At 33.5% G+C, this 27,113-nt stretch overlaps 1 long non-coding RNA gene across 1 annotated transcript in view; it reads right to left on the reverse strand.

Annotated features, from left to right (window-relative positions):
* Positions 1-27,113, reverse strand: part of LOC142870035 (uncharacterized) — a 236,903-nt gene that overhangs the window by 14,607 nt on the left and 195,183 nt on the right. The window contains exon 3 of the long non-coding RNA XR_012918555.1: positions 10,452-10,539. This is a non-coding gene — a long non-coding RNA (uncharacterized LOC142870035). The remainder of the gene's footprint in view (positions 1-10,451; positions 10,540-27,113) is intronic.

The raw sequence follows: 27,113 nt of genomic DNA on the forward strand, positions 1-27,113 counted from the left end.
TCTGTTCAACATAGTGCTGGAAGTCTTGGCTACAGCAATCAGACAGGAAAATGGAATCAAAGGTATCCAAATAGGGGCAGAAGAGATCAAACTTTCACTGTTTGCTGATGATATGATATTGTATCTAGAAAACCCCAAGGATTCAACCAAGAAACTCCTGGAACTGATCAATGAATTTAGTAAAGTCTCAGGATACAAAATCAATACACAGAAATCAGAGGCATTCATATATGCCAACAACAATCTAATTGAGAACCAAATCAAAGACTCAATTCCCTTCACAATAGCAACAAAGAAATTAAAGTACCTAGGAATATATTTAACCAAAGAGGTAAAAGACCTCTACAGGGAGAACTATGAAACACTGAGGAAGGAAATAGCAGAGGATGTAAACAGATGGAAATCCATACCATGCTCGTAGATCGGCAGACTCAATATCATCAAAATGTCTATACTACCCAAACTGATCTACAGATTCAATGCAATACCTATTAAAATCCCATCAGCATTCTTCACAGATATAGAAAAAAATAATTTTACGCTTTGTATGGAACCAAAGAAGACCCCGAATATCAAGAGCAATTCTAGGCAACAAAAACAAAATGGGAGGCATTAATATGCCAGATATCAAACTATACTACAAAGCTGTAGTAATTAAAACAATATGGTATTGGCACAAAAACAGGAATATTGACCAGTGGAACAGATGTGAGAATCCTGATATAAAACCATCCTCATATAGCCATCTCATCTTTGACAAAGCAGACAAAAACATACGCTGGGGAAAAGAATCTCTCTTCAATAAATGGTGCTGGGAAAACTGGATAGCCACCTGTAGAAGGCTAAAACAGGACCCACACCTTTCACCTCTCACAAAAATTAACTCACGCTGGATAACAGACTTAAACCTAAGATATGAAACTATTACAACTCTAGAGGAAAAAGTTGGAAACACTCTCCTAGACATCGGCCTGGGCAAAGAGTTTATGAAGAAGTCCCCAAAGGCAATCACAGCAGCAACAAAAATAAATAAATGGGACATGATCAAACTACAAAGCTTCTGCACAGCCAAAGAAATAGTCATGAAAGTAAACAGACAGCCTACAGAATGGGAGAAAATTTTTGCATCCTATGCATCCGATAAGGGACTGATAACTAGAATATACTTAGAACTCACGAAAATCAGGAAGAAAAAATCAAATAACCCCATTAAAAAGTGGGCAAAGGACTTGAACAGAAATTTTTCTAAAGAAGACAGAAGAATGGCCAACAAACATATGAAGAAATGCTCAACATCTCTAATCATCAGGGAAATGCAAATCAAAACCACAATGAGATATCACTTAACCCCAGTGAGAATGGCCTTTATCAAAAAATCTCCAAACAATAAATGCTGGCGTGGTTGCGGAGAGAGAGGAACACTCCTACACTGCTGGTGGGACTGCAAACTAGTTCAACCTCTGTGGAAAGCAATATGGAGATACCTTAAAGCGATACAAGTGAATCTACCATTTGATCCAGCAATCCCATTGCTGGGCATCTACCCAAATGATCCAGTGACACTCTACAAAAAAGACACCTGCACTCGAATGTTTATAGCAGCACAATTCATAATTGCAAGGCTGTGGAAACAGCCCAAGTGCCCATCAATCCAAGAATGGATTAATAAAATGTGGTATATGTATACCATGGAGTACTATTCAGCTCTAAGAAACAATGGTGATATAGCACATCTTATATTTTCCTGGTTAGAGCTGGAACCCATACTACTAAGTGAAGTATCCCAAGAATGGAAAAACAAGCACCAGATATATTCTCCAGAAAACTGGTATTAACTGAGTAGCACCTAAGTGGACACATAGGTACTACAGTAATAGGGTATTGGGCAGGTGGGAGGGGGGAGGGGGGAGGGGGGTGGGTATATACATACATAATGAGTGAGATGTGCACCATCTGGGGGATGGTCATGATGGAGACTCAGACTTTTGGGGGGAGGGGGGAAATGGGCATTTGTTGAAACCTTAAAATCTGTACCCCCATAATATGCCAAAAAAAAAAAGAAAACAATTTCAATAAACTGTAGACTCATTGAAATTTTTAAAGAGAAACTTTTCCATTGTTTCCCATTTATTTTCAAATTTCTAGCTTTCGATTCCTTATAAAAGAAATAACTAGCTGACAAAGTTAACAAAGTTCTCTTTTCCCCATCAATTTTGTTAATCCACATCACTGGGGTAAACTGTGATAGGAATACTTCTCTGTGTGAAGCCTGACAATTAATGAATAAACACATTTTGACTAGACCCATTTCCTATTAGCTGGTCTCAGTCCTTGTTCCCGCTTCCTTGACTTAGACATAAAAATCCCTATGCTGGCACAGTCCTAACTGAAACCTCCCTGGCCTATGCTAGGTGGCTTTGAAAAAGCATCTCCCCCAATTCAACCAGATGTCCCTAGGTTCTTAGCATCTGGTCTCATTTACCCCAATCCTGTTCAAATTTATACTCTAAACTCAGCTGGGCACCCCTCACACTTAAGCCTACCCTGGAGCATTTTCTCTTCCTCTATCTTCCTATTAATTTCCTTCAGCCCACAGTTCATCCTAGCAAATGACAGGTAGCATGCTGCAGTACCCAATCCCCTTTGGCTGCAATAACTGATAAGTGTTCTTTGTGTCGCCAACACATGTGAAAAAGAGAACTGGGCAGTAATAACATTCAGTTGTTTGGTTGGTATATTCTAAATAAGACATATGTTTAGTCCTTTTGGGATATTGTTTGGAATCTAGATCAGAAAATATTGTGTTTTGCTTCCTTAGAAATTATAGGCATTTTGATCATGTTAATAAGCACTTCATAATCAATAAGTAGTCTGTACCAGTGCAATCCTTACAGATATCAAAGGTTAGAAATGTCCAAATAGCAACTTAAAGCAGTGAGGCTGACTAAACTATAAGAGTGTCTCTAAAGATGTGTCTTCGATCAGAACATTACTCACAATTCCTGTAACATACGCCAAAAGGCAGATTGTTGTTGTATTAGAGATTGGACCCAGACAATTTGTTTGACATCACCTAACTACTTAGAAAACAAACAAACCATTGCATCTCTATTAGTGTTTCCTGAATGCTTAATGCAATCAATATAAGTGATTGCTCTTTAAATGATAACACCATCACTTCCTCCAAATAACACAAGGGTTACAGGCCTTTTGCTTCCATCTTACTTTGTATTTCCAGCTAAGATAAGCATATTATTTACGAATCTCACTGCAGGATGATTTCCCTTGGAAAGAAATTTTCTTAAATGTGATATTGTCATAGATTCTCAACACACAATTTATAATTCATTTCTTATAAATGAAGAAAGAATTTATAGTTCATTTTTATAAATTAAGAAAGAAGAAAAAAGATGAATAAAAACTATTCTCAATTCAAGAAAATACAGAAAGCTTTCCATATAAATTTGTTTCTTGATCAAATTTCTTCTTAAAGTCCAAAATATTTGTCTCAGTACATTTTTGATAATTTACTCTTTTAACTATAATGTACACAAATGTCAAGTTTATTTAGAACACTGTTTAGCTGTGATTATAAATTCTTTTAGTTTAATAAATTTATATTTCCATTGAAAACATGCAAAGCCTCATGAAAATTAAATATAACAAATTGTAAATGCATCTTTACACTACTCTAAGTCTAAATTTAAAGGCTTTAAAAATAAGAATTTACTTATTTCTATTTAGTTTTCACACTAATTCTAAATTTTTTCTGGGTTTTCATGCTCAAAGTAACCTTTTCAAAATGTGATGTATGATTCAATACTTGTATATAAAACCAAAAAGAGTTTTTTATTGATCCATTGATTTCTGAGGGCAATTATGGTGGTTCCAGACATTAAAATTGCTATTAACTATGATATTGTTAGGGCAGTGGCTAAGCCATGCTATTAGTTAACATTCAGACTGTTATTGATTGGCTTTTTTCAACAATAAATATAAACATACTAGACATCAGTGTTCAGCTATTTCTTTCTGACAGTTATGACCCTAGCAAAATGTAAGATTCAAAACACATATTATATGATCAACCCTATCCCGGAAGCAAAATTAATTACTGATTTATTTTTTTCCATATACTACTCTGTTTATGCCTCTAATGGAATATTTACTGTGTAAATATTATGCTTTATTTTTGTGTGTGATTTCTAAGTTCTTTAAATTTCATTACCATACTTAACAGAGAGGCTCCCATATGTTCATCATGGGATAATTATTTTTAAATGAATGAACTTATGATATGGACAAATAAATAAATAAAAGAAATAAATTTCCACTAGCAAAAACAAGCCTAGAGAGGTATGTTCAGTAAAACTTTGTGCAGTGATTGAAATGTTCTATTAACAGATCACTGCTGTCCAATAGGGGAACTACCATCTACATGTGACTAATACTACTGAACTTTTAGTTTTATTTAGTTTTAAAGACGCCAAATTAAAATACAGCAAAAGGAACCATCTAGTTAGTGTTTATGGTATTGGACAGGACATTTCTAGAAGTTCTATAATGAATGAACTTTGGCAATCTTTCAAAAGTATAGATAATTTTCTTTCTTGAAGGTTGCCAGTAAATCTGAAGTCTGAAATGGACATTCAACCAAAGATCCCCCTAAAGCTGTGAGACATATGTCATAGTCAAGTATTCAATAATAACAACTGAAAAACATCAAATTGTTAAATAAAAGTCATTAAGAGTAAGATGATGATAAAAAAAAAACAGCTCTGGATTCTCAAAAATTGATGCCTTATACCATTACGATTAATTACTGAGCCCCAGAGCAAAGAAATGTAAAATCAACTGAAATAGAGATATGTGTCCCCCCCAAAATAAATTAAATATGAAAGACAATGGCTATTGGCCACCAAATAGCAGTGACTATTATCAGTGTTTATCCATCTCAAAACCTGCAGGTCTCAGGCATGTATTTCCAGAATGTGCTGATCTAACTCACAATTCTACAAACCATATACCATGCCACCAATCTTCCTCCTGACTCATTTAGTATCTGACGCTAACTTTTTCCCTTTGGACTCATTTCTTGGTCATTGATTGCTTTTAATTTGACCTGCTTTCCTCTAGCTCTAGTAACTCATTCACTCAATAAATAGTTATTGATTATTACCTATGTGCTGTTCAATATCCTGAACGCAGGTACAGATCTGAACAAAGCAGACCAAAATCCCTGCCTCCTACAGCTAGATTGTAGAGGGGAAGGGCATCCCTCTAACCCTGTCTAGGGTGAAGCAAAGACATAAAATGTAACCAAAATGTTTGTACCCTAATAATATCTTGAAATAAAAAATAAAATAAAAGGAAACAATGAGGTGGAAGACACAGAAAATGAACAGACTGTATAATTAAAATACATCATATATTTATGAATGATTAAGAGCTATGGAACAAAATATCGCAGAAATGGGGCTAGGGAATGAGTATGTGTGTGGGGGGGAGGGTGTTTGTAGGATGGAAGGGAGGAGGCCATGTAAATGTTTGGAGGAAGAGCATTTCAGGCAAGGGTAATGGGGTGGGGGGAGTCTTTGAGGCAGAAGCATGCCTGGTTGTTTTGAGGCAAATCAGTAGAAAAGTGCAGCCGGAACAGAATTCAGGGAAGAGTAGGAGGCAGATCAGAGAGGTAGCAAGGGCCAAATAGTGTTGACTTTGAAGGCCATTTTAAAGACTTTAACACTTTTATATATTTTTTTATTTTTAATAACTATGAGTACATAATAGTTGTATATATTTATAGAGTACATGGAATGCTTTGATACAGGCATACAATGTGAATTAATCAAATCAGGGTACCTGGGGGTAGCCGTTGTCTCAGGCATTTATCATTTCTTTGTGTTAGGGACATTCCAGTAAGGACTTTAACTTTTTTTTTTTTTTTTTTGAGGCAGAGTCTCACTCTGTTGCCTGGGCTAGAGTGCCATGGCGTCAGCCTAGCTCACAGCAACCTCCAACTCCTGGGCTTAAGTGATCCTCCTGCCTTAGCCTCCCGAGTAGCTGGGACTATAATTTTTTTTAATGTATTTTTAGTTGGCCAATTAATTTCTTTCTATTTATAGTAGAGACAGGTCGCACTCTTGATCAGGCTGGTTTTTGAACTCCTGACCTTGAGCAATCCACTCCCCTCTGCCTCCCAGAGTGCTAGGATTACAAGCGTGAGCCACCGCGCCCAGCCAGGACTTTAACTTTTAATCCGAATGTTACAGGAAAACTTTGGAGGAGTAACATGACCTTTAAAAAAGTTACTCTGTGTTGAAATCAGACTGCGAGGGGTCAACGACAAAAGCAAAGTGATCTAGTTCAGGAGTTTGGGATTAGGGGACTTAGCAGTATCCCAGGTAGGAAATGATGGTCTTGAACTAAGGTAGTAGCTATGGAGGTGGTGAGAAGTGAACAATTTCTAGACATGTTTTTAAGGGATAGCTAATGGATTGGGTGGACTGGGTGGACCTAATGAAGAGATGAGAAAGAGCAACAAGGTTTTTAACCTGAGCAACTGAAAGAAATATAATGGTATTTACTGAGATGGAGGCAACTGGAAAGTAGTGATTTGGCGAGATAAGATCACGAGCTAAAAAAAAAAAGAAAAACTAATTTTGCTTATCGGCACCTGAGAGCATCATAGTACAACAGCCAAGGACCATACCAAGTTTCTTCAAGAAGGAAAAACATTGCATAATAATGAAAATATCTGTTCATTAAACAGAAAATTCCAAATTACATTTTAAAAGTGTTCCATTATAAAAGTTTGCATATAAACATTTTATTAATAAAAACTTTTAATGATTTGGAAAATCTATTCTTCTGGGAGATATATCCTTACCATTCCAAAAACTAAGTCATTATTACCACTTCTACCTGAGATATGTGGGACAATTAAGAAACTCTTAGGACAACAGCTCTTTGTTCTTCATTCTCTTTGTATAAAGAGAATTCTCTTTGTATTGAGATTCTGGAAAGTTCAGAATTGTACAATTCTAATGGACTCCACACCTAATATTTGGTTCCATCATCTATAACCTGAAGAAATTATTATTTTGGATTAAAAACCCAGTAATACCTGTTAAGTAAACTAAACCTTTTCTACAAAGTTTAAGTCTAACAAGAAATAGGCAATGTGATTTTTCTCAGTGGAGATCTACTCAAGATTCTTTTGTGAACATTCTTTTGTTTGAAAAACACAGATGACCAGGCTGTTTTCTTCCTAAAAGATACAGTTATGGTCTTGTTATGATTACAGAAAAATATTTTCTTGGAGTTGCTTTGTTTGCACCCACCAATAAAGGGATAAGGGAAAAGCACTAATAGTTCTACATATTTTGAAAAAAAATGGAATGCTATCTGTGGTATTGCACAAATCAGTCCAAATTTGAGTATTTCATGTTTTAAAATTCAGTCAGGGGCAACTCAGGGATGTTAAGTGATTTTCCAGGTACAGTAACTCAGATACAAATAAGAAACTGCAATGGTAACATGCCCTATGTTTTATATTAAAATACACTAAGTATCATAAAATGCCAAAATCTGATGTTTAATGTCATTGCAATACATCTGTAGAAGTATTATTATCATTACCATTGTTTATTTACTTATTCCCCAGATAAATATAGTACTATTTTAAAAACAATCTTATAGGGCTATGGTATGATCTAGAAACAAGCATCCATAATGGCATCTTAAAGAGTTTCTGGTAAGATGCCAATTTCTATGAGCTTCTTTTCCATTTCAATAGTTATGCTATTTTCTTAACATATACAGACTCTTCATTGATAAACTGTAGAGATACCTTGAGATATTATCCTAAAAGTTTTAAAATCAACTTCTTAATGGAACACAAAAAAGAAGATACAGGGATATTACAAAATATTTTCAGTAATCTGATATAATTATGATTTTTTTTCAGTCACAGACACTAAATAATTGTGGCTTTCTTTTGTGTGTGTGTGTGTGGTTTCTTTGAGCTCATAGCTCTTTTTTTTTTTTCAAGATATTACAAGCGTACAAACTCTTTGGTCACATAAATTGCCTTTGCACCACCAATTCAAAGCTACAAACATGTCCAGCCTTCAGACACTGTCCACGGCACCCATTAGTTGTGAATTTACCCATCCCCTACTTTCCCCCACACCTGCCCAATCGCTGATGAATTTTATTTTCATATGTACACATAAGTGTTGATTGATTAGTACCATTTAATAGTGAATACATGTGGTGTTTTTTTTTTCCATTTGTGACACTTCACTTAGATGAATGAGTTCCACCTCCATCCAGGATAATATAAGAGGTATTAGTTTACCATTTTTTATGGCTGAGTAATACTCCATGGTATACATATACCACATTTTATTAATCCACTCACGCATTGATGGGCACTTGGGTTGTTTCCACGTCTTTGCAATTGTAAATTGTACTGCCATAAACATTCACATGGAGATTTTTTTAATAGAATGTCTTTTTTTTTTCTTTGAGTAAATATCCAGTAATAGGATTGTTGGATCAAGTGGCAGTTCTACGAGATATCTCCATCCTAATTTCCATAGTGTTTGTACTAATTTTCAGTCCCACCAGAAGTGTATGAGTGTTTCTATCTCTCTGCATCCACACCAGCATTTATTGGTTTGGAACTTTTTGATAAAAGCCATTGTCACTGGTTAAGTGATATCTCACTGTGGTTTTGATTTGCACTTCGCTAATGATTAGAGATGTTGACCATTTTTTTCATATGTTTATTAGTCATTAGTCTACCTTCTTTTGAAAAGTTTCTGTGCATGTCCTTTTCCCACTTTTTAATGGGATTGTTTGATTTTTTCTTGCTAATTTACCTGAGTTCTTTCTAGCTTCTAATGATCAGCCCTTTATCAGATCTATAGCATGAAAATATTTTCTACCATTCTGTAGGTTGTCTATTCACTCTGATTATTTCCTTGGCTGTGCAATAGTTTTTTAATTCAATCAGATCCCATTTATTGAGATTGCTGTTGTGATTGCTTCAGGGGTCTTCTTCATAAATTCTTTAGTCTCAGACATTAAATAATTATGGCTTTCTTAAAGTATCACTCTAAGTTCTTTCATTTCAAAATATATTCTCTTAGATATCACTTTTCAGATTATTAAAATATAAAACTATTTATTTTAATTAATTTGTTACTTTTAATAGAAATATTTTTAGTCCATATCCCAAATACTGTCAAAAGGAGATGTTAGGTAATAGAGGATGCTATGATAGGTTATTTTAGCATATAAAGAACAGAAATAGAATTCTAGGATTTGTATTGGTTGTTTTCAAGATTGTATTTTCTCCTTGAGGGAATCTATGAAGATAAGGGGTTCACAAATTAATATTTCATAATGATCAACACAGTCATACATTTGATTACCTTTGCTTTGGATCAAGCTACTCAGGTTATCCAAAATATCAGATTGCTTTCCTTTTAACTGAAATTATATCAATTTAGTGGCCAGACTGAATATCTTATGCTGAGTAGAAGCAGAATAATATGTCCCTTTGAGTAAAATCAAATTAGTTAAGCATTGTTATTTTCTAAATGCTATTTATTTGATGAACAAAACCTTACAAAATATAAGATAAATGGGAGGAAGTAATATCAAAGACTCTTATAGTGAAAAACTTCGGAATGGTAGAGTTTTAGGGAAGCATAATTACAGATCTCAAATTAATATAATTAAAAGTTTATACTTTCAATTATAAGAAAGAAATGGAATGTGTAGCTGGAAACAAAACTTAAAATTATAAATCTAAAATGTTTTCCATGAAGATTTAAAAGCAACTTAGAAAGAAGAGATTGAAATTTTGAAACAAACTGCATGCTTATTTATACACACATTTATACGTCTAAGTTTTTTTTGTAATCACTTAAGATTATCACAGAACTTTTTTCAAAATTTGATTTGAAAAGAAGATTTATCAGCCCTCTAAACTGACTTTTCCCTCATAGGTCAAAAGCCACTTAAATGCTTAAATGGCTCCAAAAAACTTTGCTTTCATCCTAGCTCTTTCCCTCATGATGATGAAAACTTTACCTGAGCCAGGATCCTCTCAGATTTAAGCAAAACAAAATTCCTGTGAATGCAGAAACACTAAATAATGTAAGTAAATAATTTTAAAATACTTTTAAAATTAAGTTGGCTTGTGATTCCAAACACCACTGAATTTAAAGCACAGTTTCATTCAATGGATTAATCTTTATGATCTAAACTATTATTTTTGATTTATATCAGCATTCTCTAATAATGATATTTCAAAAAGAACTTTACTTTTAAATTATTCAAGTTAAGAACTGACATTGAATTATAACCTAGCTTTGGTAAATGTAGACACATGCAGTATATTTACTGTCTATGTTAAATTGTGCAGGATATTATCATACCTTTAAGATCGAAGATGGACCAAGATGAAAAGCTGATGATGTCACTGTGTTGAAAATCAAATTATTTTTCTATTATCTTCAGTCCATTCTGTTAAAAGTGAGAAGATTTATATAAAATTACTAAGAAACATGAAACCTTCAATTAAGGACTAATTATGTGGTTCCACGCTATATTAGCCTGTTTGGGCTGCTGTAATAAAATACCACAGACTGGAGAGCTTAACCAATAGGAATTTATTCTCTCACAGTTCTGGAAGCTAAACATCCATGACCAAGGGGCAGGCAAATTTGGTTTCTGGTGAGGGTCTTTTTACTGTGTCCTCACATGGTTTTTTCCCTTGGTGCATGTGCTAGGCATAGAAGAGGGGTCAGAGCTCTCTAGTGTCTCTTCCTATATAGACACTAATCCTATGGAACCAGGGCTCCATCTTATTACTTTATTTAACACTAATTACTTTCTTACTCCAAGTACGGCCACACTTTCAGTGAGTTTTGGAGGGGCAGAGAACACTGGCATTCAGTACATAATATATGTTTTCTTTTTTTCATCTACATTATCAATAAATCATTGTAACTTGAAATATAATAATTTCAGAATCAAACAATTTTCTCAGAAATTGTTTAAATTAAATTTATTTTTTTATCAATCAAAAGAAGCTTTCATGGTAGCTTTGTGGACTTTTAACAAAAATCATTTATAAAATATAAACTTTTTTTCAAATGTGCTTCTGCCTTTCCCTGGTTTATAAGGGGAGTCACAACATACAATTCAAATTCTATTAGGACACGACCTCTAACATCCAAAGGATTCTCTGCATTTAAAGAATTGAGCTTTTAGATTATGAATTAAGTCAAATAATGCATTGTGTCAGTTGTTCAATGTTGAATTAGGAATGGTTACTATCCTATTTTAATATACTATAGAAAGAAAACGCTTTTTAAGTATGTATGAAATAATTGGTTGCCCTTTTCCTTAGCCAAGGAAGTTCACTTATCTTCTGGCTCTCAAACTAGAAGACTTTTTTGTTATTAAATTAACGCCAAACTAATAACCAAAGTACCCTTAAAGGAATTGGGTTTAATTATAATAAGGCTACATTTTGATTGCCCATTCCAAAGGAAGTAAATTATTCTATAGCATATAATAGTTTATTAAAATAAAAATTTATATGATCATTTTAATAGTTATCCATTTGTTAAATCTAAGCATTAAAATTTTTAGGCAATAACATGCTTACAAAGTAGTGAAATAAGATTGCCAAGAACAACAAAAAATCAGTAACTTTATTTATAGTTTAAGAAATAAACTCAGCTTCATTAAACTAATATTCTGGTTCATTATATTATTATACTATTGAGAATTAGATATTAACCAAGTATTATTCAGGTATTAAACATGCTCTGTATTTGTTTAGTAGGACCACATAACCAATTGCCACAAATTGGTTGGCTTAAGAGAACACAAATTTATACACTGACAGTTCTGAAGGCTGGAACTCTGAAATCAAGGTGTTGGCAAGGCTTTGTTCCTTCTGAGGGCTCTAAGGAAGAATTTTTCCTCACCTCTTTTTAGATTCAGATGACTCCCAAAAATCCTTGGAGCTCCCTGAATTGTAGATGTATCACTCCAATCTCCGCCTGTCTTTATATGGCCTTCTCTCTGTGTCTGTGTATGTCCTTTCCTCCTCTTATAAGAACACAAGTCAGGCCGGGCACGGTGGCTGACGCCTGTAATCCTAGAACTCTGGGAGGCCAAGGTGGGCCGAATGCTCGAGGTCAGGAGTTTGAAACCAGCCTGAGCAAGAGCAAGACCCCGTATCTACCATAAATAGAAAGAAATTAACTGGCCAACTAATATATAGAGAAAAAATTAGTTGGGCATGGTGGTGCATGCCTATAGTCCCAGCTACTTGGGAGGCTGAGGCAGGAGGATCGCTTGAGCCCAGGAGTTTGAGGTTGCTGTGAGCTAGGCTGACGCCACGGCACTCACTCTAGCCTGGGCAACAAAGTGAGACTCTGTCTCAAAAAAAAAAACAAAAAACAAAAAAACAAAAAACACAAATCATTGGATTTGAGTCCATTTCAAGATCCTTAACTAATTAAATCTGTGCAGAAACTATTTCCAAATAAGATCACGTTCACATGTACCAGAGGTTGGAACTTGAATACACAATTCAGCCCACTCCAGGCTCTAGTTAAGTAATTAGAAACAAAGATGGAACTGATTCAGTTCCTTTTCTATTTTAACTATTGTTAAGATTTTGCAAAATGTATCAAAATATTTGAGATATATGAGAGATGAATAGGAGCATAAAAAGAGGAAAACTAGTTATCTTTGTTTATAATTACTTCTCATATTCACCTTACTTTCTCTGAAATAAATTCTATTTCTAACAGGATAAAGAAAAAGGAATAGGAAAAGGAACAGAATAGGAAAAAGTATTTGACTCCCACTGATGAAAGTTTTATTTCTTTCTTTATGAAAGAAATAAGAAGAGCAGGTAGAAATATTCAGCTTTAAGGTTATTACCTTAAGGTAAACAACTTACTTGAAAGTTTGATTTGATAGATTATTGAATTTATTTATATTGCTAATTTTATATATTTTATCACTATAATTCTTTGGTCATAGTTTTCTTTTTTTATATTTCAGCATATTATGGAGGTACAAATGTCTGTGTTACATATATTTCCTTTGCCCCACCTGAGTCAGAGCTCCAAGCATGTCCATCCCCCAGATGGTGTGTACCACACCCCATTAGGTGTGAATATACCCATCCCTCCTCCCCCATCTACCTGCCTGACACCTGATGAATGTTACTACTATATGTGCACATAAGTGTTGATCAGTTAATACTAATTTGATGGTGAGTACATGCAGTGCTTATTTTTCCATTCTTGAGATACTTCACTTTGTAGAATGGGTTCCAGCTCTATCCAGGATTATACAAGAGGTGCTAGGTCACCACTGCTTTTTGTGGCTGAATATAATTCCATGGTATACATATACTGCATTTTATTAGTCCACTCATGTATTAGTGGGCACTTGGGTTGTTTCCATATCTTTGCAATTGTGAATTGTGCTGCTATAAACATTGAAATGCAGATGTCTTTTTTATAGAATGTCTTTTTTGGGGGGGAGAGGGAGGGTTAGATGTCCCATAATGGGGTTGCTGGATCAATGGTAGTTCTACTTGCAGCTCTTTGAGGTATCTCCATATTACTTTTCAAAGAGGTTGTACTAGTTAGCAATCCCACCAGCAGTGTATGAGTGTTCCTATCTCTCCGCATCTACGCTAACATTTAGTTTTGGGCCTTTTTGGTAAAAGCCATTCTCACTGGAGTTAAGTGATATCTCACTGTGGTTTTGATTTGCATTTCACTGATTATAGATGTTAAGCATTTTTTCACATTTGTTGGCCAGTTATCTGTCTTCTTTTGAGAAGTTTCTGTTAATTTTCTTTGCCCACTTTTTAATGGTGTTGATTTTTTTCTTGCTGATTTTCCTGAGTTCTATATAGATTCTAGTTATCAGCCATTTATCAAACATGTAGCATGTGAATATTTTCTCCCATTCTGTAGGCTGTCTGTTTGCTCTCATGATAGTTTTCCTTGGCTATGCAGAATCTTTTTAATTTGATCAGGTCCCATTTATTTATCTTTGTTGTTGCTGTAATTGCCTTTAGATGGGGTCTAGACATCTAATCTTTGACAAAACAGACAAAAACATACACTGGGGAAAAAATCCTTATTCACTAAATGGTGCTGGGAAAATTGGATAGCCACATGTAGAAGACTGAAACAGGATCTGCATCTCTCACCTATCACAAAAATCAGCTCACGGTGGATAAATGACTGAAACCTAAGGCATGAAACTATAAGAATTCTAGAAGAAAATGTTGGAAAAACTCTTATAGACTTTGGCCTAGGGAAAAAAATTATGAAGTATAATTCTTTATATTTAACTATGTCTATAATTTTTACTTTTGTATTTGACTTCATAGATTTTATTGTCTTCATGGTATTATAACTATGCAAATTAAAAAATATTTCTTCAAAATACCCTGAATCAACACTAAGCTGAAATCTCTAATGACTAAAATTTTAAAAAAAAGATTGACAATACCAAATGCTACAAGGATGCAGAACAAGAACTCTCCTTCATTGCTGATGGTACTGCAAAATGGTACAGCCACTTTGTAAGACACTTTAACAGTTTCTTATAAAGCTAAACATAGTCTTCCCATAAGATCAAGAGATCCCACTCCTATATACTCCTACATACTATATACTCCTAAATGAAGGCTTACATTCACACAAAAATCTGCACATGAATTATCGTAGCAGCTTTATTCATGAGTGACCCAAATGGGAAGCAACCAAGATGTCCCCCAAAAGGTGAATGGATTAACAAACTGTGATATATTCATACAATGGAATATTATTCAGCAGTAAAAAACCAGCTATTAATATTAAGCCACCAAAAGACATGGAAGACCCTTAAATGGATAAGGAAGTCAATATGAAAAAGTTACATACTATGTAATTCCAACTATATGACATTATGGAAGAGACAGAACTATAGGTATAGTAAAAAGACCAGCGATTGCCAGAAGTTTAGAATAGGAGGAGATGTGTAAATAGGTTGAGTGAAGGGGATTTTTAAGGCAATTAAATTATTTTTATGATACATGCCATTAGATATTTATCAAAAACCATAAAGTACACAATACAGAGTGAATCCTAACAAACTATGGATTTTAGTTAATAATTATATAGCAGCATTGATTCATCAATTATAAAAATTATCATACTAATCAAGATGTTAATAATAAAGGAAACTGGACAGAAAGTGTACAGGGTACTCTCTTTACTATCTGCTCTATTTCCTATAAATATAAAACTGTTCTAAAAAATAGTCTACTAAAAATTAAAATAGTAAAGTTTTGTGTTTTTTTAATTCTAAATGAAATTTTATTGATACAATGTGATCCTTGAGAGTTATCTAGGATTATCCTATTGAATCCATGCTAACTGGTTTATGAGTAATCATTCTATTTTCATCTTTTCCACATTTTCTGGAATTCTGTTACAATGACATCTAAAAACTGAAAAATAAATCAAATCTGTTATTTGAGAACTGAATCTCTGACTGTAAACTTATTAGCATTTTAGGTTTTCTATCCAGCAGGAAATTATTTAATGAACTTATTTTAATTTCTTTGCCTGTAGGATCTCTGTCAATATCTTTAAAATGGTATTAGACAGAAGCTGAAAATTTCACTTTTAAACCAAAATGACACTTCCTATTAATTTGATATTTTATATTTAATAACTGTTTATGTTAAATGATAGTATCAAAACTTTACTATGTGTTTAACTTTTTATTTCTACTTTCTTACTTTGTGTGGTCATGGGGTAGGACTGTCCAATGCCACAGAATGTAACTTTTCTCTTTTTATGATATTATTGCCTTTATTTGAAGAATTCTATGTTTGGGTAGTTATGACACATTAACATAATGAGTACATCCTGAAGTCACAGAAAAATATTTTCTCTCTGCAAGAATGTGTTTTGCCTCTCTATTATATTATACTACCACAAACATCACCCAAAATTTAAAAGATTCAAAACATTGAGAAGTTCTGCCCTTTTTGAGTTTGGAGATTGTTTGGTATGGGAATAAATATGCCAAATAGCAACTTCACATCATATGGATTTAATTTATTATGGTATCCTCAGATGCTATATTGTTCAGTATTTTAAATAACTATAATGCTGTCTTCTATTGGTTTTAGTTGAAACATCATTATTTAATAAAACTTTATAAATTGTGTTATCCTTTGAGATACAAAAGGGGAAATAGTACAAATAGTTGATTGAAATAGAGTCTATCTTAATGTTGTTGCAAACATTTACATGATCTTCTGTGGAATGAAGTATATAATCTTGCTGTTAATTTCCCATTATGCCAAGATTAATAGAATGTAAAGCCTTCATAAACTATTATATCTACCTAGGGAATATGAGAGTTCTTCGTATAAAGCACTCCATAGAGTCTAACTGAAAAATCTAATTAAGTAAAAGTGTAGACGCTAAAGGAATCTATGTGCTTTCAATTGTCTATGTTATTTGCTGACCTATAGATAACTTTCAGCTTCCTATTTTCAAATAAATAATAAAGTCCACTAATAACAATGGCTTTTCATTAACTAAATGACCTATGATGGCCAACTCAACTGTATGTTTTTCCCTTTAATGGTGACTCAGAATGCTTAGGTAAGTTTAAACTATCATGAAATATTTATTTGGTTGCATTTGAAAATTTTATTTGCTCATGTGAATAAATGTGAAGTCAACAAAGCTTCCCTTTTAGCTTTTATATTTTCTTTTACTTCTACCCATTTGATGGTCTTTTTTCCAGGTGTCTTTTGCCTTCCCCACACCATTTCTTTGGGACCCTATTTTGGCATCCTAAATGGTATCCAGTATGCTCCCAAGTTAGGCATTTTCCCCCTATGGTTTACTCTTTTTTTTTTTTTTTTTTTTTAGATGAGGTCTTACTTTGTCGACCAAGCTACTGTAATACAATGGCTCCATCATAGGAGCTTACTGTAGCTTTGTACAGTAAGCTTCAAGCAATGGCTTGAAGCAATCCTGGCTTCAAGCAATCCTCTTGCCTCAGCCTCCCAAGTCACTGGGATTAAAGGTGTAAGCTACTGTGCTCGGCTGGGTTACTCTTCAAGCCTCACCTACCCTGTCTCATCCTTTCACAGTTTTTTGAATGGCTAAAGTGATTTTTTAAGCTAGTTTTCACTACAATTAAATTGAGAATAATGGCTTTATATATTATCCTTCATTTTATCCAGCATATACTCTTTGACACCATTCCCTAATTTCAGTACATAATTATTAACATTTACTTCAGTACAACTTAAATTTATTTAAAAACCACATACTTTTATTTCCAGATTTATTGGGGTATAATTAACAAATACAAATTTTACATATTTAAGGGATAATTTTAAGATATGTATATACTGAAGTTATTACCACTATCTGGCTAATTAGCATATTCTTCACCTCACATAGTTACTATTTATGTCTATGTGTATGTGATGAGAACATATAAGTACTTTCTTAGCAAAATTTCAAGTATACATTATTATTATAGTTATTATGCTGTACATTACATCTCCAGAATTATACATCCTGCTTAACTGAAACTTTGTACTCTTTGACTAACATCATCCCACTTTTGCCATCCCCAGCAATCACCATCCTAGCCTCTGCTTCTATCAGTTAACTTTTTTTAGATTTCAAATGGGTGAAATCATACAGTATTTGTCTTTCCGCACATGAGTTATTTCACTTAGCATAATGTGCTCCAGGATTATCCATGGATAATGACAAATTATGACAAATGACAAATGACAGAATTTCCTTCTTTTTTAAGGCTGGATAATATTCCTTTATATGTATATACTACATTTCTCAAGTCCATTTATCTGTTGATGGACACTTAGGTTGATTTCATATCTTAGCTGTTGTGTAGAATGCTGTAATGAGCATGGCAGAAAAAATTGCATACTTTAAAATAACAAATAATGTATAAAGATTGATAATTAAAAGTTTACTTTCAAACCCCTCCATGGTTCTAGTTCCTCCAAGGCCCCCATTTTAATTAATTCTATTCGTATGTTGTCTGTAGCTTATATTCATGCCTTTAAAGGATATATTTAGATCACTGTGTTTTTTTTAATTTAGCAACCTATTATCTATTGAACTAAACACTATGGATTTAGCTTCTTTATCTCACACTTCTCAGTTTTGACTCTCAGTTTCCCCATCCATCAGCATTTAACAACATTTCTAAATCTTCATTTTTGGCTCCATCAACTATAGACTTTATCATTTGACTTCCCATTTTATGACTGCTACTGCCCTTCCTCTCTCCTTCTACCTCTCAACACTTGGCAGTGTGTTTTTATTTCATCAAGAATACCATTTTGTTCTCTACACATATTTAGGTTATCCTGGTATAAACCACATTAGTCTAAACCTCCTGTGCACAGAGATAAGACCACCTTCCTGCAAAGTTTCAAATAAATCATGCTCTATCTTGCTATTTTGTTTATCATAATACTACCTGCTTAACAAAGAGAATCCAGAATGCAATGGTTCAAACAAGGCCAGCAGCTTATTTCTTCCATAGGTGACAGTGAGTTCTAAGTTGGCAGGCAACTCAGGTTCACATGATTATTTAGAGATCCAGGGTCTTTCCATATTGATTTCAGCTACCTTTTTAGATTAATTTTCTTTACCTGCATGGTGAAAGCCAGGTTTCTGGTATGTCCATTCTCAAGTTATTTGGAAGAATAAAAGGAAGCAGAAAGGATATGCAGACACTTCACAATGTCTCCATCCTGGAAGTTGCACCTGTTGCTCCAGCTCACATGCTACTAGAAGCATAGAATCCTACGATCACACTTAACTAATGATTTGGATATTAATTTTTCCTGTGAAATTGATGAATGGACTTATATTCAAATTTCTTACAATCTTGTGTGGCTAGCATTGTATTAATAGACTATAAGCATATTTTTAAATATCTATATGTCATAATTATATTACATTAAAGAACTTGTGATGCAATTGGATAAAGCTTTAGATGCAAAATAAAAGCAAGAATAAATTTTTAACATTAATTTCATTGTGATCTTAGAGTGAATTTCAGTACTGTCCCATTCTGAACCATTCTAGAGTCTTTCATTTCCAGGTAGATGCCCAAAGAGCAGGGGCTGGAATCAGGAGCGTGGTCATGGCCATGGCAGCTGGAGATGCTTCCAAGATTCTCTCTTTTGCTGAGGAGCATATCCACAACATGACAGTTAAGTCCAATTCCACTGGAACAAGTTAATTTTGGCTCTACAGATTACTGTAGCTGGATAATAGCCCACCTGTGCATACTACCTCCATACACAGAAAAGAGCATTTGGGAAAAGGAATGCTATCTTCCCACAAAATTTAACAGAATAAAATGTTAAAAAAAAAAAAAAAAAAGACTGTTTTCTTCCATGCAAGAGTTGATCACAGAGTGTAATATTCCTGGCCTCTCTCCACATCCTTGCTCACTCTGTCCAAGAAGAGATGCAGTGACTTTTCTAATTGGTAAATCTGATAAGAAAATAATAGGGTTATTCAGCTCATCTTCTCCTTTTTTCTCTTAAGAGCTGTTTGCCTGTAGAATGGAGACCTTCTCCTCTGCTCCTATGGCAGCAGAATTTGGTTTCCATGGTAGGAGGCTTCTCTTGGTCCTGTTTTACCATAATTGAATAGATACATCTGTCTAATTCTAGGTTTCATTTACCAGGCCCATTTGGCTCTCACATAAAGCTACATATTCCATCTTAACCTTTAGCAGTAATACAATTGATATTTTGCTTTACATTTCCATTACCCTTTTGTTGTAATTATCATTTTGTTTACATCCAGGTGGTAAAGAAGGAAGACACAATTTGTTTGTTACCCTTAAAGATTGTAACAAATACTTGTTTCAGTCTACAATCAGTCTTCAGTTTTTTCATTGAAATAGTTACAAATATATTCCACCAAAATGTGTAGCTAATATTAACCAGGAACACTGAAAATTAGCACAGGAATGATGCAGGCCCCATAGATCATCATGGTAAGTAATGTTTTTCTGATGAATGTCTTTCAGATTTTAACATTCAAATTCCATAACATGTACATTTTCTTCAAAATGACATTGACCAGCTTATGTTTCCATGTTTATGTCTCCCAAAACTCAACAAAATGATGTATGGGAAAAGTCTTGAATTGTGTATAGACATTTTGAAAGAATGTCAAAGTATCAACATAGGGCAATTATGTCTAAGATTTTTGGAGCATCAATGCCTAACGGATCACAAAGATTCTAGGATAGATACCCCTGAAAGTAACAATGATGTAATAAAGAGTTACTCTTTAAAAAAAGGTCTTATCTTTAAATAAATTTATGAAACACAATCACCAGAGAAAAAGTCAGTCCATTTTGTAATTTTTCTATCTGTAATCATTGACTACAGCTATTCAAGATACAGGAAAGCCTTCATGGTTAGGAAAGTCAATGGCATCACCCAAAATATGTTTTTTAAAAGCCCCAAATATCAATTCTTCTGTGTTTTATAGTTTGCTTGATATTGTTCCTTTTTATCCCAACTTATCCACATCATCACAGTCTTCTATAGCAAAAAAGGGACATCATCAACCCTTCTCTCCAACTTGTTTCTTAACTTTGTGTAAATTCCAACTTCACTCGGGAAAACACTCATTACATGAAACTGCCCAGTTGTTTTATTATATGTTTTTTTTCAGGCTTTTACAACAAATTTAATGTCAGGCATTATTTACCATAGTTTATTGTAAAAATAATGTTTGTGGCACAATATACAAACTCTACATATTAATGCATACAAAACATTTTTTAAATATTATCTGATGAGCAGGAAATAATGCTCTAAGCATCTCATATCTGCACAAAGTTTATTAGATATATGCATATATGTATATGTGGCTATCCTACCTTTTTAAAGTTATGTTTTAGAAAATTTGTCTGGATTTGTGGTTGATATATTAATACAATGCATTAGAGGTTTTACATTTAAAATAATGGGAACTAGTGATAGGACCATAGTTAGCACTTTCACTCAAAACATCTGATTTCAAAAATGGATTTTAGATATTAAATGGAATATGTTGTACCTTCCAGGAAGAACATTTCAAATCATACAATATTAGATGTAGATGGATGGATGCATAGATGAATAGGTGGATAGATAGATACACACATAATGCTACATTTTTGAAATAAGAAATTTACTAGTTGGAGCTACATGCATAAGTTCTCAATTGCTTTCAGTTACTACTATGATTTCTTTAGAACAGATTACTAAATATAGACAAAAACATCCTCATCATTAAAAATATTGGTAAAATTGAATTATTGGTATGGGATGCAAGCAAGCTATGCACTATAACAATGGTGTATTGTCCATTCAGGGATTTGGACATCAGGGATATGATAGTTTATTGCCATCCTTTAGATAAAACCTAAATTCCTTAATAACTTTTCCAGCCACATCCTCTACCACATGCCCTCTCATATTTATTCAGCCATAGTGAATGTCAGCCCCACATATGCAAGTGTTCCTTTGCATCTAAATATTTGCACAAGCTTAGATAAGCTGAAATATGACTCCAACACCTTATCTCTTTCTTCCCCTGACTATTCCTACTAGTCCTTCATAGCTCTATTTGAGTATCCTTTATTCAAGAAGCGTTCTCTGTCATCCAAACACCAGGCAAGTGTTCTTCCTATGTGCTTTGTATTACCTTGCATTTACATCTCTTTTGCTTCTTACAATGCAAAACTGTAATGGGCTGATATTGACGTGATTCCTACCTGAGCTACAAACATTATAATTTAAGATGCCTTGTCTATGCTGCATTCCCAGTGTTTTGCTTAGGCATTATCACACAGTACATGTTCGACCTATATTTTCTAAAAATATTAATGAAGAGTAGGAGGAAAGTAATATCACTGACAGGGATAGATACATAAAAATGGAAGCAGATTTAGAGGTTGGAAATTATTATTTCAGCTTAGGAGTGTATTGAGATTTATGCAGAACTGAAATTCCCAAGGGAAAAGTTTGGTAGAGATTTAGCAATATAGAATTGAAAATTGATTGAAGGCATAGATTTAGTCAAATGAATATCAAAAAAAATTGAAGTGATGAAAGCAAACTAGATCCTTACTATAAAGGAAAAACAATGACATAAATCTTTGGAAAAAGTGATAAAAGTATATTTTAGCACTTGATTAATTTCATACTCTTGTGTATAATCAACATTTTATTTGGCTTTCTGTTGATAATGTTTTGGAGGTGAGTGGGGAATTTTTTTTCTCTGATTACTAAAATTAGCTGTTATAATGGATTATTATTCTGAGAAAAGTAAATGCTAATATGAGAGTACAAAAAATTGAAATATAGTGCTCTGATTAATATAAAATTTAATATCTATTTTGACATAAACAGTGGCATATATTTAACACATTAAGAAAATAGCTTTCAGTTTCTAGAAAAGTTTGTGAATTCGTTTTAAGGAATTCTTTCTAACACTGATATAAAGTAAGTCACAAGGGAACAAGGAAATTATTGAATGGGAAAAAAATATCTGTGATAATAGCCATAAAATCATATTTTAAATGGTATAATATTTAATGGGAAGATATTTAGAAGAACATTGCTTTTTCAATGTTAGTTTCACACTGTGTTTTCAGTAAATGGATTAAAGCTGAGTGAAGATATTTGTAATTCTCTAAATAACTCCACTTTCCCAAATGGATTCATATTGATTGTATGAATGCTTTTCTTCTTCCAAAATAATGTATTTCTGACAGTTATAACTGTCAGTCACCACTTACTATTAATTGTGACATAGCTATGTAGTAGGAAATGGAAATAAACATTTCCAGTGGAAGACAGAAAATATACTTTTGAAAAGTCTCCCACATTAATGATGGAGAAAAATAATTTCCTAAGATTTAAAAATGTTATTTCATTGCATCATCTTACTAAAAATTTCATGTTAAAGTTTTATAGCAATATCAATACTTGAGATATAGTGTGTGATAAAATGTGTTATAAGGAAATATAATTAGAAAATCTCAAGCACATCAAGGATCTCTGTGTTAATAACATGCATGATATTCTTGCTCTTACAGCTTAGAGATTGATGTAGATACTTAGTAAGTAAAGCTACTAGAATTTTAAAGTACAGTTTACCACATTTCATTATGGAATGTATGTTTGCAGAGCTGGAAAGGGTCTTGGACATCACCCTGATCCAACTCTCATATTACATATGAGAAAAATAAGGTGATGAGGATAAGCATATCACTTGTACATGTCACATATGTTTACCATGCTCAGAAGGATTGCCACTTGCTTCTGACCTTCTCAGACCCTAATTGAAGGAGAGATGATATGACAGTCACACCAATCTGCCTTTTTTTTAGTGTGGCCATTTTAAAAAGTTTATTTATTCTTTAAATAATTTTCTTTGCCAGGCCGTATTATTGGCTGGGATATAGTGATTACACAGATAATAGATAGCATCCTTGCTTTCTTTAAGCTTGCTTTCTGTTGAGAAGAAACCAAAAGCAAATGAATAGATTATATGTAAATCACAAACCTGCAGAAATACCAAATACCCTGCAGAGAATTGAATAGAAATTCTGTCATATGTGACAACACAGACAAACTTGTAGGACATTATATGAAGTAAAATAAACTAGGCACAGAAAGACAAATACCACATGTTCTGGCTTTTATGTGGAATCTAAAAAAGTAAAACTCAGAGAAGTAGAGAGTAAAATGGCAGTTGCCAGGGGCTAGGGATGAAGTTGGGAGAAGGGAGAAATGTTGGTCAAAAGATACAAAGTTTCAGTTAGACAGGAGGAATAAATTTAGGAGATATTGTACAGCATGATGACTATAGTTAATAATACATCATTTTAATAACAATGTATTGTATTATTACAAATTGTTAAGATAGTAGACTTTAAGCACTCACTACAAAAAAGTATGTGAGGTAATGCAAATGTTAATTAGCTCAATTTAGCCATTCTCCAATGTACATATATTTTGAAACATTTGCATACAACAAATATATATGATTTGCCAATTAGAAAAAAGAAAAAAATAATGTATTGAATACTTGAAAATCACCAAAAGGATAGCTTTTAAATATTGCAATAAAATTGCATAAGTATGTAACCTCACAGATGTTATTAGATTAATTAGCCATTTCACGGTGTATTTCTATATTGAAACATGCTATATACTTTAAATCCATATAATTTTTATTTCTCATATTATACCTTAATTTAAAAAGAGTGACTCAGTGTCTGCTTTTTTTATTTCAAAGAATGAAGGAGGTATAAATGTTTTTGTTACATGGATAGACTGTATAATGTTGAAGCCAAAGATTTCAGTGTGTCCATCCCCTGGACAGTGTTCGTTGCCCCTGAGAGGTCAGTTTTTATCCCTCATCCCCCTGTTACTCTACCCCTTCTTAGTTTCCAATGTCTTTTACATCTCTTTGTGCTCATGTGTACCCATTGTTTAGCTTCCACTTATTAGTGAGAATATGTATTCTTACTCTTTCTAATACTGAGATATTTCATTTAGGTTAATGGTCTCCAGTTCCATCCCCTCCTCCCCTCCCACCTGCATGATTTCTGTTGAGTTTTACTTCTGTGTACATGGGTGATGATTGGTTAGTTCCAATTTAATAGTGACTACATGTGGTATTTGTTTTTCCATTCTTGTGATACTTCACTTAGAAGAATGGTGTCCAGTTCCATCCAGGTCATTACAAAAAGTATTTGTTTACCATTTTTTTAAGGCTGAACAGTATTCCCTGGTATACGTACACCACATTTTATTAATCCAGTCACGAACTGATGGGCACTTGGGTTGATTCCACATCTTTGCCATTATGAATTATGCTGCTATAAACATTCTAGTGCAAGTGTTTTTTTGTTTTTGATAAAGTGGCTTTTTTTCCTTTTCGTAAATATCCAGTAGTGGGATTGCTGGGTCAAATGGTAGGTCTACTTTTAGTTCTTTGAGTAGTATCCACACAATTTTCCATAGAGGTTGTACTAGTTTGTAGTCCCACCAGCAGTCTATAATCATCCTTTCTTTCCACATCCATGCCAGCATCTATTGTTCTGGGACTTTTTGACAAAAGGCATTCTCACTGGGGTTAAGGTGATATCTCATTATGGTTTCGATTTGCATTTCTCTGATGATCAGTGACATTGAACATTTTTTTCCTATGTTTATTGGCCATTAGTCTATCTTCTTTAGAAAAGCTTCTGTTAGTGTCTTTTGCTCACTTTTTAATGGGGCTAATTTTTTCTTGCTGATTTGCTTGAGTTCTTTGTAGATTTTAGTTATTAGCCCTTTATCAGATCTATAGCAGATGAATGATCTGCTATAGATGAATTTTCTCCCATTGTGTAGGTTGTTTATTTTGCTCTGTTGATTGTTCCCTTGGCTGTGCAGGTTTTTAATTTAATCAATTCCCATTTATTTATTCTTCTTGTTCCTGTGATCGCCCTTGAGGTCTCCTTAAATTCTTTGCCTAAGACAATATCTATACAAATTTTTCCAACATTTTCTTCTAGAATTCTTAGGATTTCATGTCTCAGATTTAATTCTGTGATTCATCTTGAATTAATTTTTGTCAATGATGAGACATATGGATCCTGTTTCAATCTTCTACTTGTGGCTATCCAATTTTCCCAGCACCATTTATTCAACAGGGCTTCTTTTCCCTAGTATATATTGTCTCCACTTCTATTCAACATAGAGCTGGAAGTCCTAGCCAGAGCAATCAGACAAGAAAAGAAAATTAAGGATATCCAAATGAGGAAAGAAGATTTCAAACTATCACTATTTGCTGATGATTTGATCTTATATCTAGATAATCCTGAATATTCCACCAAGAGATTACTGGAATTGATAAATTTGGCTAAAACACAGGTTACAAAATCAATGTACACAAATCAGTAGCATTCCTATACACCAACAACAGTCAAGCTGAGAATCAAATCACAGACTGAATACCTTTCACAATAGCTACAAAGAAAATAAAATACCTAGGAATATATTTAACCAAGGAGCTGAAAGATCTCTACAAAGAGAACTACAAATTATTGAGAAAGGAAATTGCAGATGATATAAACAAATGGAAAAACATATCATGCTCATGGATCAGCAGAATCAACATTGTTAAAATATCCACACTAACCAAAGTGCTTTACAGATTGAATACATTTCCCATAAAAATACCAATGTCATTTTTCATATATCTAGAAAAAATAATTCTATGCTTCATTTGGAACCTGAAAAGAGCCTGAATAGCCAAAACCATTTTAAGCAAAAGGAACAAATCTGAAAGCATCACTTTACCAGACTTTATACTACAAGGCTATAGTAACCAAAACACATTTTACTGGCACAAAAATAGGCACATAGACCAATGAAACAGAACAGAGAACTCAGATATAAAATAATCCACATATTGCCATCTGATCTTTGACAAAGTAGACGTGGTGTGTGTGTGTGTGTGTGTGTGTGTGTACCACATTTTCTTTATCTACTCATGAATTGATTGGCACTTAGGTTGGTTTCATATATTTGTAATTGTGAATTGTGCTGTGGTTATCATTTGGGTGTAGGTGTTTTAATAAAATTATTTATTTTCCTTCGGGTAGAGGGCCAGTAGTGGGTTTGCTGGATCGAATGCTAGGTCTATTCTTAGTTCTTTGAAGACTCTCCATATTATTTTCCACAGGGGTTATACTAGTTTGTAGTCCCACTAACAGTGTATAAGTGTTTCTTTTTCTCTGCATCCACATCAGAATCTGTAGTTTTTGGACTTTTTAATAATGGCCATTCTGACAGGAGTAAAATAGTATCTCATTGTGGTTTTAACATGAAATTTCCTAATGATTAGTGATGTTGACCTATTTTTAACACATTTTTGTCCATTTATCTATCTTCTTTTGAAAAAAAATCTATT

Source organism: Microcebus murinus, chromosome 1 (genome assembly GCF_040939455.1).
Source record: "Microcebus murinus isolate Inina chromosome 1, M.murinus_Inina_mat1.0, whole genome shotgun sequence".
Classification (NCBI taxonomy): Eukaryota; Metazoa; Chordata; class Mammalia; order Primates; family Cheirogaleidae; genus Microcebus; species Microcebus murinus.